Here is a 14,741-nt window from a genome sequence, read left to right as displayed (position 1 = left end):
CTAGGCCCTCTCGGTAATACAACATCTTAAAGATCTTGCAAGAAATGTGACTAATGAGTTAGTCACAGGATCTTGTATTAAGGAACGAGTAAAGAGACTTACTGGTAACGATATTGAACTAGGTATGGAGATACCGACGATCGAATCTCGGGCAAGTAACATATCGCCGGACAAAGGGAATTGCATACGGGATTAAACGTATCCTTGACATCGTGGTTCAACCGATAAAAGATCTTCGTGGAATATGTTGGAATCAATATGGGCATCCAGCTCCTGCTATTGGTTATTGACCGAAGCGGTGTCTCCGTCATGACTACATGATTCCCGAACCCGCAAGGTCGCATGCTTAATGTTCGATGATGCTAGAGTAGTTTTGGGATATTTGATGATTGGTAACCGAATGTTTCTCGGAGTCCCGAATGAGATCCCGGACATCGCGAGGAGTCTCGGAATGGTCGAGAGGTAAAGATTTATATATGGGAAGTCATATTTTAGGTTCCAGAAAAAGGTGTAGTTTTTCGATATTGTACCATGAAGCTTCCAGAAGGTTCCGGAGGATTCCAGAGGGATCGGGAAGTCCACAAGTGGGTCTACCACGACCCAAGGGATGGCATGGGCTGAGGGGAGGCGCCCTGACCTTATTGGGATAAGCGCACCAAGTCCTCAAAAGCCCATGTGGCTAGGGAAGGGGGAAAAGGGGAGTCCTAGTATGAATAGGATTGGACTTGGAGTCCAGGCTAGTCCTCTTCCATTGGCCGCACCCTAGGGCTTGGAGGGGCTGTTACCCATGCCCCTCCACCTATATATAGAGGGAAGGGTGCCCCAAGAGTACACACCAAGCCCTTTGTGACGCCCTCGATTCAATCGTACACTAATCATACACGCAAATGTGTACGATCAAGATCAAGGACTCACGGGAAGATATCACAACACAACTCTAGACACAAATTAACATGATACAAGATTTATATTACAAGCCAGAGGCCTCAAGGGCTCGAATACATAAGCTCGAATACACAAAAGTCAGCTGAAGCAACAATAACTGAGTACAGACATAAGTTAGACAAGATTGCCTTAAGCAGGCTAACACAAAAGCAACAACGATCGAAAAGGCAAGGCCTCTTGCCTGGGAGCCTCCTAACTACTCCAAGTCATCAGCGGTCTTCACGTAGTAGTAGGCATCCTCCGGATAGGAGTAGTCATCAGTGGCGTCGCCTGGCTCCTGGGATCCGTCATCTGGTCACAACAATCGGGTATGGGGGGAAAAGAAGTAGCAAAGCAACCGTGAGTACTCATCCAAAGTACTCGCAAGACTTACATCAGATCTAAACTAAGTATGCATCTGTATCAAAGGAATGGGTTGTATCTGTGGACTAAACTACAGAATGCCAGAAGGGAAGGGGAAAGCCTAGCCTATCGAAGACTAGCATCTTCTGGAAACCACCATCTTGCAGCAACAGGAGGGAGTAGAGTAGCATAAAGTAAAGTAGCAGTAATGTTATTAACCTCGGCCAGAGATCCTTTCTCGACTCCCTGCGAGAAAGCAACCCCAGAGCCATACTATCCAAGTGTCAACACATTCCAAATCTCATCACCATCCAGTTCTCATCACAAGTATCCAGTTCTAGTTGTATCGATCGGGATACAACTCCAAGTGTCCGTTACTGTAGGACAGGCTATCGATAGATGTTTTCTTCCCTGCAGGGGTGCACCAACTTACCCACCACGCTCGATTAACTCCGGCTGGACACACTTTCCTGGGTCATGCCCAGCCTCAGCCAAACAATACGCCGCAACCCGACCTAGGCTTAATAGAGAGGCTAGCACGCCGGACTAAACCTATGCCCCCAGGGGTCATGGGACATCTCCCCGGGAACTCCTGCACGTTGCTTACGCGGCCGGTGAGCAGACCTAGCTAAAGGAAATATGCCCTAGAGGCAATAATAAAGTTATTATTTATTTCCTTATATCATGATAAATGTTTATTATTCATGCTAGAATTGTATTAACCGGAAACATAATACATGTGTGAATACATAGACAAATAGAGTGTCACTAGTATGCCTCTACTTAACTAGCTCGTTGATCAAAGATGGTTAAGTTTCCTAGCCATTGACATGGGTTGTCATTTGATTAACGGGATCACATCATTAGGAGAATGATGTGATTGACATGACCCATTCCGTTAGCTTAGCACACGATCGTTTAGTTTGTTGCTATTGCTTTCTTCATGACTTATACATGTTCCTATGACTATGAGATTATGCAACTCCCGTTTACCGGAGGAACACTTTGTGTGCTACCAAACGTCACAACGTAACTGGGTGATTATAAAGGTGCTCTACAGGTGTCTCCGAAGGTACTTGTTGGGTTGGCGTATTTCGAGATTAGGATTTGTCACTCCGATTGTCGGAGAGGTATCTCTGGGCCCTCTCGGTAATGCACATCACTTAATCCTTGCAAGCATTGCAACTAATGAGTTAGTTGCGAGGATGATGTATTATGGAACGAGTAAAGAGACTTGCTGGTAACAAGATTGAACTAGGTATTGAGATACCGACGATCGAATCTCGGGCAAGTAACATACCGATGACAAAGGAAACAACGTATGTTGTTATGCGGTTTGACCGATAAAGATCTTCGTAGAATATGTAGGAGCCAATATGAGCATCCAGGTTCCACTATTGGTTATTGACCGGAGACGTGTCTCGGTCATGTCTACATAGTTCTCGAACCCGTAGGGTCCGCACGCATAATGCTACGATGACAGTTATATTATGAGTTTTATGTTTTGATGTACCCGAAGGTTGTTCGGAGTCACAGATGTGATCACAGACATGACGAGGAGTCTCGAAATGGTCGAGACATGAAGATTGATATATTGGAAGCCTATGTTTGGATATCGGAAGTGTTCTGGGTGAAATCGGGATTTTACTAGAGTACCGGGAGGGTTACCGGAACCCCCTGGGGGCTTAATGGGCCTACATGGGCCTTAGTGGAAAAGGAGGGAAGCAAGGGAAGTGTGGGGCGCCCCCCCCAAGGCCCAAACTGAATTGGTTTAGGGCAAAGGGGGCTGCCCCCCCTCTTTCATTCTCCCCCCTCCCAAGTCCTAATCCAACTAGGAAAAGGGGGGGAGTACTACTCCCGGTGGGAGTAGGACTCCTCCGGCGCGCCTCTCCCCTTGGCCGGCCGCACCCCCCTTGCTCCTTTATGTACAGGGGCAGGGGGCACCTCTAGACACACAAGTTGATCAAGTTGATCGTCTCTTAGCCGTGTGCGGTGCCCCCCTCCACCATAGTCCACCTCGATAATACTGCAGCGGTGCTTAGGCGAAGCCCTGCGTCAGTAGAACATCAACATTGTCACCACGCCGTCGTGCTGACAAAACTCTCCCTCAACACTCGGCTGGATCGGAGTTAGAGGGACGCCATCGGGCTGAACGTGTGCTGAACTCGGAGGTGCCGTGTGTTCGGTACTTGATCGGTGGGATCATGAAGACGTACGACTACATCAACCGCGTTGTGCTAACGCTTCCGCTTTCGGTCTACGAGGGTACGTGGACAACACTCTCCCCTCTCGTTGCTATGCATCACCATGATCTTGCGTGTGCATAGGAAAGTTTTTTAAATTACTACGTTCTCCAACAGTGGCATCTGAGCCAGGTTTTATGCGTTGATGTTATATGCACGAGTAGAAGACAAGTGAGTTGTGGGCGATATAAGTCATACTGCTTACCAGCATGTCATACTTTGGTTCGGCTGTATTTTTGGATGAAGCGGCCCGGACCGACATTACGCGTACGCTTACGCGAGACTGGTTCTACCGACGTGCTTTGCACATAGGTGGCTGGTGGGTGTCAATTTCTCCAACTTTAGTTGAACCGAGTGTGGCTACGCCCGGTCCTTGTGAAGGTTAAAACAGCACCAACTTGACAAACTATCGTTGTGGTTTTGATGCGTAGGTAAGAACGGTTCTTACTAAGCTCGTAGCAGCTACGTAAAACTTGCAACAACAAAGTAGAGGACGTCTAACTTGTTTTTGCAGGGCATGTTGTGATGTGATATGGTCAAGACGTGCTGCTATATTGTATGAGATGATCATGTTTTGTAACCGAGTTATCGGCAACTGGCGGGAGCCATATGGTTGTTGCTTTATTGTATGCAATACAATCGCCCTATAATGCTTTACTTTATCACTAAGCGGTAGCGATAGTCATGGAAGCATAAGATTAGCGAGACGACAGCGATGCTACGATGGAGATCAAGGTGTCGCGCCGGTGACGATGGTGATCATGACGGTGCTTCGCAGATGGAGATCACAAGCACAAGATGATGATGGCCATATCATATCACTTATATTGATTGCATGTGATGTTTATCTTTTATGCATCTTATTATCTTGCTTTGATTGATGGTAGCATTATAAGATGATCCCTCACTAAAATTATCAAAGTATAAGTGTTCTCCCTGAGTATGCATCGTTGCGAAAGTTCTTCGTGCTGAGACACCACGTGATTATCGGGTGTGATAGGCTCTACGTTCAAATACAACGGGTGCAAAACAGTTGCACACGCGGAATACTCAGGTCAAACTTGACGAGCCTAGCATATAACAGATATGGCCTCGGAACACGGAGACCGAAAGGTCGAGCGTGAATCATATAGTAGATATGATCTACATAGTGATGTTCACCATTGAAACTACTCCATCTCACGTGATGATCGGACATGGTTTAGTTCATATGGATCACGTGATCACTTAGAAGATTAGAGGGATGTCTATCTAAGTGGGAGTTCTTAAGTAATATGATTAATTGAACTTCAATTTATCATGAACTTAGTCCTGGTAGTATTAGCATATCTATGTTGTAGATTAATAGCTCGCGATGTTGCTCCAAGTTTATTGTGTTCCTAGAGAAAAATTATGCTGAAAAATGTTAGTAGCAATGATGCGGATTGGATCCGTGATCTGAGGATTATCCTCATTGCTACATAGAAGAATTATGTCTTTGATGCACCTCTAGGTGACAGACCTATTGCAGGAGTAGAGGCAGACGTTATGAACGTTTGGCTAGCTCAATACGATGACTACTTGATAGTTTAGTGCACCATGCTTATCGGCTTAGAATCGGGACTTCAAAGATGTTTTGAATGTCATGGACCATATGAGATGTTCCAGGAGTTGAAGTTAATATTTCAAGCAAATACTCGAGTTGAGAGATATGAAGTCTCCAACAAGTTCTATAGATAAAAAGATGGATGAGAATAGCTCAAGCAGTGAGCATGTGCTCAGATTGTCTGGGTATTACAATCGCTTGAATCAAGTGGGAGTTAATCTTCCAGATAAGATAGTGATTGAAAAAATTCTCTAGGCACCATAACCAAGTTAGTAGAACTTCGTGATGAACTTTGATATGCAAGGGATAACGGAAACGATTCCCAAGCTCTTCGTAATGCTGAAATCAACGAAGGTATCAAGAAAAATATCAAGTGTTGATGGTAGACAAGATCACTAGTTTCAAGAAAAGGGCAAATGGAAGAAGGGGAACTTCAAGAAAAACGGCAAGCAAGTTGCTGCTCAAGTGAAGAAGCCCAAGTCTGGTCCTAAGCCTGAGACTAAGTGCTTCTACTGCAAAGGGACTGGTCACTGGAAGCAGAACTGCCCCAAGTATTTGGCGAATAAGAAGGATGGCAAAGTGAACAAAGGTATATTTGATATACAGATTATTGATGTGTATTTTACTGGTGTTCGTAGCAACCCCTCGGTATTTGATACTGGTTCAGTTGCTAAGATTAGTAACTCGAAACGGGAGTTTCAGAATGAACATAGACTAGTTAAGGGTGAAGTGACGATGTGTGTTGGAAGTAGTTCCAAGATTGATATGATCATCATCGCACACTCCCTATACTTTCGGGATTAGTGTTGAACCTAAATAAATGTTATTTGGTGTTTGCATTGAGCATGAATATGATTTGATCATGTTTATTGCAATACGGTTATTCATTTAAGTAAGAGAATAAATTGTTGTTCTGTTTACATGAAGAAAACCTTATATGGTTACACACCCAATGAAAATGGTTCATTGGATCTCGATCGTAGTGATACACATATTCACAATATTGAAACCAAAAGATGCAAAGTTAATAATGATAGTGCAACTTATTTGTGGCACTGCCGTTTAGGTCATATTGGTGTAAAGTGCATGAAGAAACTCTATGCTGATGGACTTTTGGAATCACTTGATTATGAATCACTTGATGCTTGCGAACCATGCCTCATGGGCAAGATGACTAAGACTCCATTCTCCGGAACAATGGAGCGAGCAACTGACTTATTGGAAATAATACATACTGATGTATGCGGTCCGATGAGTGTTAAGGCTAACGACAAGTATTGTTATTTTCTGACCTTCATAGATGATTTGAGCAGATATGGGTACATCTACTTAATGAAACACAAGTCTGAAACATTTGAAAAGTTCAAAGAATTTCAGAGTGAAGTGGAGAATCATCGTAACAAGAAAATAAAAGTTTCTACGATATGATCGCAGAGGTAAAATATTTGAGTTAAGAGTTTGGCCTTCAGTTAAAACAATGTGAAATAGTTTCACTACTCACGCCACCTGGAACACCAAAGTGTAATGGTGTGTCCGAACGTCATAATCGTACTTTATTAGATATGGTGCGATCTATGATGTCTCTTACCGATCTACCACTATCGTTTTGGGGTTATGCATTAGAGACAGCTGCATTCACGTTAAATAGGGCACCATCTAAATCCGTTGAGACGACACCGTATGAACTATGGTTTGGCAAGAAACCTAAGCTGTCATTTCTTAAAGTTTGAGGTTGCAATGCTTATGTGAAAAAGTTTCAACCTGATAAGCTCAAACCCAAATCGGAGAAGTGCGTCTTCATAGGATACCCAAAAAGAAAATGTTGGGTACACCTTCTATCACAGATCCGAAGGCAATATATTCGTTGCTGAGAATGGATCCTTTCTAGAGAAGGAGTTTCTCTCGAAAGAAGTGAGTGGGAGGAAAGTAGAACTTGATGAGGTAACTGTACCTGCTCCCTTATTGGAAAGTACTTCATCACAGAAATATGTTCCTGTGACTACTACACCAATTAGTGAGGAAGCTAATGATGATGATCATGTAACTTCAGATCAAGTTACTACCGAACCTCGTAGGTAAACCAGAGTGAGATCCGCACCAGAGTGGTACGGTAATCATGTTCTGGAGGTCATGTTACTTGACCATGACGAACCTACGAACTATGAGGAAGCGATGATGAGCCCAGATTCCGTGAAATGGCTTGAGGCCATGAAATCTGAGATGAGATCCATGTATAAGAACAAAGTATGGACTTTGATTGACTTGCCTAAAGATCGGAGAGCCATTGAGATTAAATGGATCTTCAATAGGAAGATAGACGTTTATAGTAGTGTTACTATCTACAAAGCTAGAATTGTCGCAAAAAGGTTTTCGACAAGTTCAAGGTGTTGACTATGATGAGAGTTTCTCACTCGTATCTATGCTTAAGTCTGTCCGAATCATGTTAGAAATTGCCGCATTTTATGAAATCTAGCAAATGGATAAACAAAACTACATTCCTTAATGGATTTATTAAAGAAGAGTTGTATATGATGCAACCAGAAGGTTTTGTCAATCCTAAAGGTACTAACAAAATATGCAAACTCTAGCGATCCATCTATGGACTGGTGCAAGCATCTCGGAGTTGGAATATACGCTTTGATAAGTTGATCAAAGCATATAGTTTTATACAGACTTGCGGTGAAGCCTGTATTTACAAGAAAGTGAGTGGGAGCACTACAACATTTCTGATAAGTATACGTGAATGACATATTGTTGATCAGAGATAATGTAGAATTATTCTGCAAAGCATAAAGGAATGTTTGAAAGGAGTTTTTCAAAGAAAGACATCGGTGAAGCTGCTTACATATTGAGCATCAAAATCTATAGAGATAGATCAAGACGCTTGATAAGTTTTTCAATGAGTACATACCTTGACAAGATTTTGAAGTAGTTCAAAATGGAACAGCCAAAGAAGGAGTTCTTGCCTGTGTTACAAGGTGTGAAGTTGAGTAAGACTCAAAACCTGACCACGGCAGAAGATAGAGAGAGAATGAAAGTCATTCCCTATGCCTCAGCCATAGGTTCTATAAAGTATGCCATGCTGTGTACCAGACCTATTGTATACCCTGCCTTGAGTTTGGCAAGGGAGTACAATAGTGATCTAGGAGTAGATCACTGGACATTGGTCAAAATTATCCTCAGTGAAATAAGGATATGTTTCTCGATTATGGAGGTGACAAAAGGTTCGTCGTAAAGGGTTACGTCGATGCAAGTTTTGACACTGATCCAGATGACTCAAAGTCTCAATCTGGATACATATTGAAAGTGGGAGCAATTAGCTAGAGTAGCTCCGTGCAGAGCATTGTTGACATAGAAATTTGCAAAATACATATGGATCTGAATGTAGCAGACCCGTTGACTAAACTTCCCTCACAAGCAAAACATGATCACACCTTAGTACTCTTTGGGTATTAATCACATAGCGATGTGAACTAGATTATTGACTCTAGTAAACCCTTTGGGTGTTGGTCACATGACGGTGTGAACTATGGGTGTTAATCACATGGTGATGTGAACTATTGATGTTAAATCACATGACGATGTGAACTAGATTATTGACTCTAGTGCAAGTGGGAGACAGAAGGAAATATGCCCTAGAGGCAATAATAAAGTTATTATTTATTTCCTTATATCATGATAAATGTTTATTATTCATGCTAGAATTGTATTAACCGGAAACATAATACATGTGTGAATACATAGACAAACAGAGTGTCACTAGTATGCCTCTACTTAACTAGCTCGTTGATCAAAGATGGTTAAGTTTCCTAGCCATTGACATGGGTTGTCATTTGATTAACGGGATCACATCATTAGGAGAATGATGTGATTGACATGACCCATTCTGTTAGCTTAGCACACGATCGTTTAGTTTGTTGCTATTGCTTTCTTCATGACTTATACATGTTCCTATGACTATGAGATTATGCAACTCCCGTTTATCAGAGGAACACTTTGTGTGCTACCAAACGTCACAACGTAATTGGGTGATTATAAAGGTGCTCTACAGGTGTCTTTGAAGGTACTTGTTGGGTTGGCGTATTTCGAGATTAAGATTTGTCACTCCGATTGTCGGAGAGGTATCTCTGGGCCCTCTGGGTAATGCACATCACTTAAGCCTTGCAAGCATTGCAACTAATGAGTTAGTTGCGGGATGATGTATTACGGAACGAGTAAAGAGACTTGCCGGTAACAAGATTGAACTAGGTATTGAGATACCGACGATCGAATCTCGGGCAAGTAACATACCGATGACAAAGGGAACAACGTATGTTGTTATGTGGTCTGACCAATAAAGATCTTCATAGAATATGTAGGAGCCAATATGAGCATCTAGGTTGCGCTATTGGTTATTGACCGGAGACGTGTCTCGGTCATGTCTACATAGTTCTCGAACCCGTAGGGTCCGCACGCTTAACGCTACGATGACAGTTATATTATGAGTTTTATGTTTTGATGTACCCGAAGGTTGTTCGGAGTCCCGGATGTGATCACGGAAATGACGAGGAGTCTCGAAATGGTCGATACATGAAGATTGATATATTGGAAGCCTATGTTTGGATATCGAAAGTGTTCCGGGTGAAATCGGGATTTTACCGGAGTACCGAGGGGTTAACGGAACCCCCCCGGGGGCTTAATGGGCCTACATGGGCCTTAGTGGAAAAGGAGGGAAGCAAGGGAAGTGTGGGGCGTGCCCCCAAGGCCCAAACCGAATTGGTTTAGGTCAAAGGGGGCCGACCCCCCTCTTTCCTTCTCCCCCTCCCAAGTCCTAATCCAACTAGGAAAGGGGGGGGGGAGTAGGACTCCTCCGGCGCGCCTCTCCCCTTGGCCGGCCGCACCCCCTTGCTCCTTTATATACAGGGGCAGGGGGGCACCTCTAGACACACAAGTTGATCAAGTTGATCGTCTCTTAGCCGTGTGCGGTGCCCCCCTCCACCATAGTCCACCTCGATAATACTGCAGCGGTGCTTAGGCGAAGCCCTGCGTCAGTAGAACATCAACATCGTCACCACGCCGTCGTGCTGACGAAACTCTCCCTCAACACGCGGCTGGATCGGAGTTATAGGGACGCCATCGGGCTGAACGTATGCTGAACTCGGAGGTGCCGTGTGTTTGGTACTTGATCGGTCGGATCGTGAAGACGTACGACTACATCAACCACGTTGTGCTAACGCTTCCGCTTTCGGTCTACGAGGGTACGTGGACAACACTCTCCCCTCTTGTTGCTATGCATCACCATATCTTGTGTTTGCGTAGGAATTTTTTTTAAATTACTATGTTCTCCAACACTAGCTACCTCCTTCAACAAGGCAGGAGCTTACCAGTCCAACCCGGTGCGCGCCGCTCAGTCGCTGACGTCTATTAAGCTTCGGCTGATGCATACGACGCAGAACGCCCATACAATGCCCACGTGATGGTTAGTGCTATCAGGCCAGAGACCCCTCAGATCAAATATCCAAACCGTAGTGGATTAGGAGCACGCGGTAACGAGCAGAGACTCACGATCGATGTGACCCCGTCGCCCCGTCTCGAGTACTTGCATCAGGGGCTAAGAATGCCCGGCCACGCCTCGTAAGTATCTCGCGGGCACCTTCCAGGTCAACCCGACTCCACATAACTCGCAATTAAGCTCGCGCGGGTACCCCTCAGGGTCAACACGTCTTTAGTAACATGGCTCTGTGTAAAGTCATAGTAACCATAGTAACTGTGTGTCTAACACCAAGGGGAAAACCCGAGGAATCACCCCCGGTGAATCCCACTCGATGTTCTCATCAAGGTGAATGTAAGAGGATCCACCCTCGAGGTTCACACTTGAGGGGTTGCACGACAGAGCAGTAACGGAAGTGGTTAAGGAGGAAATCACCCTCGATGACCTCGACCGTATAGCTACACTACAGAGATCTCATCAGGAGTGATGTAAGAGGTTCCACCCTCGGCACTTGATGGTAACTCTGCAGAGTTGTACAACTAGGGGAGTGATGTGCGGTGTCAGGGCCTAGACGTCAATAACGTTGATCGAGTCATCGAACATAAAGCGGGGCAACTGGGACAAGGTGGGGTCACTGATGGATCTCTAACCAACCTATACTAAGCAGTTTAGGATAAGCAGGTAAGGTATGAAAGCAGGTAACAACAACAGGCTATGCATCAGAGTAGGATCATACAAAAAGCAGTAGCAGTTCTAATGCAAGCATGAGAGGAAAAGAAATAGGTGATATCGGAATGCTCAAGGGGGGTTTGCTTGCCTGGTTGCTCAGACAAGAAGGAGGGGTCGTCGGTGACGTAGTCGATCACAGCGGCATCATCGGTCTCGGGGTCTACCAGAGAGAAGAGGGGTAAGAAACAGTAAATACAGAGCAAACAATGCATCACAAGGCACAACATGACGACGGGCAGAGCTAGGGTTGCCCTAACGTAGTACTACACGTTGCAGACAGAGGGGATAAACATCCGAGGATGAATTCCCGGCGTTAGGCGGATTCCGGACAGATGAAAGAGAGGGGACGGTTCCATGTTCAGCATGCTAGGGGCACGTGACAGGTGAAAGGACCGCGCATTTGGATTCGTTGGATTTTTCTGAGCAACTTTCATGTAGAAAACATTTTCATCCGAGCTACGGTTTATTTTCTATTAATTTTCAAAGTTTAAACAATTTTCTAGATTTATTTATTTTAACAGAAATGGAATATGACGTCAGCATGATGTAGAGGTGATGTCAGCAGTCAACATGATGGTTGACTGGGGTCAAACCTGACCTGTGGGTCTAGTGGGACCCACTGGTCAGTGACTGGACTAATTAAACAATGTTAATTGGATTAATCTAATACTAATTATCAAGCGGGGCCCACTGTCAGTGTCTAATTGGTGAATAGATTAATTAATCAATTTAATTAACAGATTTTCTATTTATCTAAATCGTTTTATTAACTCGGCCCCACATGTCAGTGGGTTGACTCAGTCAACTGGGCCCACCCGTCAGTGGCTCAGCGGGCCCCATATGTCAGCGCCAGGTCAGCCTCATAGGTGTCGGCGCCGGAAGTGCTCCGGCGAGCCTCCCGCGGCGCGTCGGAAGAGGGGTCAGGTTTCGCGCACAGGGGGTTTCCGGGGTCGTAGCTAGGTGCGTTCGACGCGGTTCGACGTCGTACGCAAGATGGAGGCGACGGCCGGGGCCGGGAACGACCGGAACAGCGCCGGTGACGAGTAGAAACGACGCCGGAGTATGGGCATGAGCAGGTTCAGCGTTAGAGCGCGCGAGCGGCCAAACTAACCAACTAGGCAGGGTCTACGACGCTCTAGGAGCTCGTCGGAGCTACTAGCTCGAGCGGAGGAGCTCGGTGGCGAGCCCTACGACGGCAATGGCGGACGGCGGAGCTCGGCTTGTGGGTGAGCTAGCTACGACAAAATGCACGGTGCGAGGAGAGGAAAGGAGGAAGGGAGGAGCTCACCGTGCGGCCAAGAAAGGCCCGTGCGAGCTTAGGAGCAGCAGCATTAAACGGAGGCGACGGCGGGCGCCGGCAACCGAGAAGGAGAGGTGAGGTCGATCCCGAGCGTGCGGTCGTTCCCGAGCTCGATGACGAGGTGTAGTCGAGGCAGCCGAGCGAGGCGGAGCGGTAGGGCGCGTCGGCGAGGCGATCGGGAGGCGGTGGCCGCTGGATCGACGGCGGCGCATCGATGACCGCGCACGGGCGAACGAGACAGAGAAGAAGAGGGGTGAACGAGGGAGAGCGAGGAGGGGGCGAATGGATGAGGAGGCAGAGATCGAGGAGGCGGGGAGGCAAGTGGGGAAGGGAGAGGGGAGCCCGAGGCGTCGGGGTCTTATCCCCTCGACGACGGCGACCTGGTGCGGAGGGGCGCGCTCGGCCATGTGTAACACCCCGGATGTAATTTACCTTATCTGTATCTCCAACTCTTGCCGTTTCCGGCTCTAAGTTATATTATTTTCCTCGTTGTCGGGTTTTTGTCTCCGTGTGTTGTTGTCTTTGTCATGCATCTCATATCATGTCATCATGTGCATTGCATTTGCATACGTGTTCGTCTCATGCATCCGGGCATTTTCCCCGTTGTCCGTTTTGCATTCCGGCACTCCTATGTCACCCAGTGGTCCTTTCTACCTCTTTTCATGTGTGGGGGTTAAAAGTTTTCAGATTGGACCGAGACTTGTCATGCGGCCTTGGTTTACTACCGGTAGACCGCCTGTCAAGTTTCGTGCCATTCGGACTTCGTTTGATACTCCAACGGTTAACCGAGGGACCGAAAAGGCCTCGTGTGTGTTGCAGCCCAACACCCTTCCAAACTGGCACAAAACCCACCTAAACCTGTTCCATCATCTAGAGCGTTCGATCACGATCGCGTGGCCGCAAACCGCACCTCATTTGGAGCTTCCTAGCTCCCTCTACCTCTATATAAAGGGCACCCCCTAAAAATTCGCGGATCATTTCGCACCCTAACCCTAAAAATCTGCTCCTCTCGTCACCGGACGTGTCCGAATTGGGCCGGACACGTCCGCCCGCCGCCGCCGACCAACGGGACGCCGCCACGTTAGCCCGCGGCGCCCCACATCGCCGCCGCCGCCCGAGGCCCGCCAGGCCTGCGGGAAGCCCCCGCTGCCCATCCGCCTCCCCGCCGCCTGGGTCTTGCCGCGCCGCCTCCCCGACTCCTGCGCCGCCGCCCGGAGTTCCGCGCCGGCCGCCGCGCGCCATTGCCGCCGTCTTCTCCGGCGGACGTCGCCAACAGCCACCGCGCGCCGCCTCCAGTGCCCCGCGCCGCCTCCTCGAGCTGCCCAAGTCCGGCGACGCTCCTCGGCGACCAAGCCCCTCCGGCGAGGTCCCTCTGTCTCCGGGCACCTCCTGCAGCTCCGGCGTCAACCCCGTCCCTGGTGAACCTCGGTTCGCGCGCCGCTGCTACAGTACCGCCCGGCCAGATCCAGATCCGGGACATCTCCTCGGTTGACTTTTTCATCCCGTAACCCTAATTTTTAGCATTTTTTCGCATGCCATAACTCTGCATCCGTAGCTCCGATTCGTGCGTGTAGCATATCAAAATGTTCGTCTCAAAGAGTACATCATTTATTCTCATTGCGTCATTTTCATTTGAGCTCATATTGATGCCCGAAATGCTGTTGGAAGAGGGCTATGTGAGGAATTTGTCAGATCTGATTCAGCAAATAGCCTTTTGTCATTTTTGTCATGATTAATGTGTGCATGCTATGATCCTGAGCTCTACATGTGTTTTGTAGAATGTCATGCCATATTTACAGGGGTGTATGCCATGTTTTTTTGTGATATTTGTGGTGACTAGCACAAGCATGCAAAGTAGCCTACTCGTTGATGCTGATTTCAGGCACTTAGAACTTCACTAAGTCCTTATCCTGTTTTTGTATTTATGCCATATGTTCATGTTGTTTCCTAGTGATCCGTGCCTCTTTTGTGGATGATCAATAAGGATGTTTTGTTAATATTGTTGTGGTTTATCCATCCATGTCTTTGTTTGCAATTATGGAGCACCCTAGCTTGAGTCAATTGAGATCTACTTTTGCTATAAAATGATCCTAGCAGATTGTTGACATGTTTAGTGATTTTGCCGAG

Source organism: Triticum urartu, chromosome 2 (genome assembly GCF_003073215.2).
Source record: "Triticum urartu cultivar G1812 chromosome 2, Tu2.1, whole genome shotgun sequence".
In the NCBI taxonomy this organism is placed as follows: Eukaryota; Viridiplantae; Streptophyta; class Magnoliopsida; order Poales; family Poaceae; genus Triticum; species Triticum urartu.
This window is presented reverse-complemented; position numbering follows the sequence as displayed.